At 38.8% G+C, this 2,849-nt stretch overlaps 1 non-coding gene across 1 annotated transcript; it reads right to left on the reverse strand.

The window, feature by feature from the left end:
* Positions 1–402: 402 nt before the first annotated feature.
* LOC118643459 lies at positions 403–593 on the reverse strand. Its single transcript, XR_004961995.1, has one exon. It is a non-coding gene; the product is annotated as a U2 spliceosomal RNA (small nuclear RNA).
* Positions 594–2,849: the final 2,256 nt, after the last annotated feature.

Below are 2,849 nucleotides of genomic sequence, written 5' to 3' on the forward strand. Positions count from 1 at the left end.
GTTAAGTAGCATCCCTGGCCTATATCCAGTGTCATCCTTTCAGTTGTAAAAATATAAAATGTATCCAGACATTGCTAAATGCCTCCATGGTGTAAAATTGCTCCTATTATATCCATTGCCATACACTCTTCATCCTGTTTCCCCTGATGTTAACATAACAGTATCATGGTACATTTATTTTATTAAGCTAAGAAATCAATATTGATATAGTGCTTCATCAAACTCCAGATTATATCTATATTTCACTGTCCCCCCCCCAGTAATAGAATTTTTCATTCCATTATCCAAACCAAGATACCACATTGCTTTTATTTGTTAAATCTCTTTTATCTCTTCCAGTGTATGACACTTTCTTAGTCTTTCCTAGTCTTTTAATGACCTTGATACTTTTTTTGTGGGGGTGGGTGGTTCACCATTCCTGGAAGCATTGCAATACTGGGTCAATGTGTGGAGTGGATGGAACATGATCCTATTTCATCTACCTGCTCCAAAAATCCATTTAATATGTTGTCCTCAGGTAGAAGATGTATCAAACATTAAACTGATAAGAACAGATAACTGCACATGATCTTAGCAAAAGGCCAAGAGGTGATTGACCTTGATACTTTTAGAGAGAACTGGTCAGTTATTTTGTAGGATGTTTCTCAGTTTGGTTTGTCTGATTTTTTTTCTCATGATTAAGCTGTGGTTATGGTTTTTTGGGGAAGAATATCACAGAAGCAAACTGCTCTTCTTATCAGGCTGTATAGGAGATAATGTGATATAAACAAATCAGTGGTGGTGGCTTTCTTAAGGTGGTTTCTGCCAGGTTCTTCACTGGAATGATATTTTCCCCTTTCCATACTCTGTTTTTTTGGAAGCAAGCCACTAAGTCCAGGGGAGGGGAATTGAACTTCACTTCCTGGAGGGAGGAGTATTAAAGAATTTGTGGACATACATTAAAACCACCACAGTAATTGATAAGTATTTTGGGGATATACTTTGAGGCTTTGCCAATATCCTGTTTCTGCTCACTAATTTGAGCATTCATCAGATCTTGCCTGCAGTAATTACTGCTATGGTATTCTAAAGGTATGTTTTTATTTTCCTCATTCTTACTTGATTAATTGGAATTCTTCTGTAAGGAAAGCTTGTCCCTTCTCATTTATCTATTTAATCTGATATATCAGTTTCAATTTATGGATGCTCATTTTATTCTTAGGTTTATAATTCAATGTTGTTATTATTCTGTTGCCCAAATTATACCAGCTTTGGCCATTGGGATCTCTTTTATGGTGACATCTGTGGTGTTTTTGACATGCTCCTATCCTTTATGTATAACATATACATTTTCTTTAATGTTCGCCACTCTGCCATGCTTCTTTTTAAAAAGCAAAACAAAACAATTTTAGTGTTTTTGGAGAAAGAAGAAGGGAGAGGGAGAGAAAGAGAGAAAGATCGATTGGCTGCCTCCTGCATGCCCCCTACCAGGGATTGAGCCCACAACCTGGGCATGAGCCCTGACCAGGAATCAAACCAGCAACCTTTTGGTGCATGGGGTGATGCCCAATCAAGTGAGCCACACCGGCCAGCGCTATGTATATACGTGCCTCAGGCTTATCCTGTATTTTTTCTGCCCCACCCCTAGAGTTAATTCTCTAAGAAACCCTGGTTCCCTCTATATAATAGAGTGGTCCAGATCTGGGTGCTGGGTGTGCCTGTTGCCACTGGGATGTCACTGCTGCTAGGTGCTGTTAGAAGACAAAGCTAGGAGATATATGTATGTGTGCTAATCTATGTATACACACATATCTATATTTATTTCTCTATATAAATATAGGAATGCATTCATACTGACACGTCTCATTTTGACTGGGTATGTTTTGATCCACCTGGGTTTGTTGTTGGATTAGAAGTGGAATGTGAAAAGAGGAGTCAAGAATGACTCCAAGATTTTTGGCTTAAGCAACTGGAAGGATGGAGTTATTAACAGAGCAGGCTTCTGGGGAGAGTTCAAAAGTGCTGTTATAGACTGGCCAAGTTTTTGAGATGTCTAATAGATATGCTAATAGAGATGTCAAGTCAGCAATTGAAGATATGAAGCTGGAGTTTATAAGAGAATGGTCCAGATTGGATACATTTGGAAACTGTCAGTATACATGAGATCTCCTGAGGAGTAAGTGTAGATCAAGAAGAGGTTGAAGGCCCTGGTTGGGTGGCTCAGTTGGTTGGACCATTGTCCTGTACACCAAAAGATTGTGGGTTTGATTCCTGGTCAGGGCACATACCTAGGGTTGCGGGTTGTTTCCCCCATCAGGGTGCATACGGGAGGCAACTGATTGATGTTTCTCTCTCACATCAATCTCTCTTTACCTCCCTCGCCCCCTCCTTCCCTTCCTTGCTCTCTCTCTAATATATTATATATATATTTATTAATAAATATATCCTCAGGTGAAAAGAGAAGAGGTTGAAGGAATGACCTCGGGGGCATTCCACTCAGACAGATTAGAAAGAGTAGTCCTATAAAATGATAAGGATTAGGTTTGGCAATCGGGTGGATTTCATATCCATCCTAATAAATGTTTATTCAGTATCTATTATTTGCAAGAAACCAGGTTGTTTTGGGAGTTAACATTACTCCCTTTGTAAATTTAAAATTTAGGATGAGACAAATTACAGACTGAAAGAAAATAACAGTGAAAGGCAAATGCCAGATAATGGTACAAATGTACTAGAGAACCATGTTAGAGGACATGAACATAAATTCAAAATGTGCCAGCTACATATAAACACTGATGTGAGCATGTGTCAGTCAAGAAACTTGTCAAGGTTCCATGCACACACTAGTAATTAGCAACAAACAGAAGCTT

This window comes from Molossus molossus, unplaced genomic scaffold (genome assembly GCF_014108415.1).
Source record: "Molossus molossus isolate mMolMol1 unplaced genomic scaffold, mMolMol1.p scaffold_m16_p_38, whole genome shotgun sequence".
NCBI classification, from domain to species: domain Eukaryota; kingdom Metazoa; phylum Chordata; class Mammalia; order Chiroptera; family Molossidae; genus Molossus; species Molossus molossus.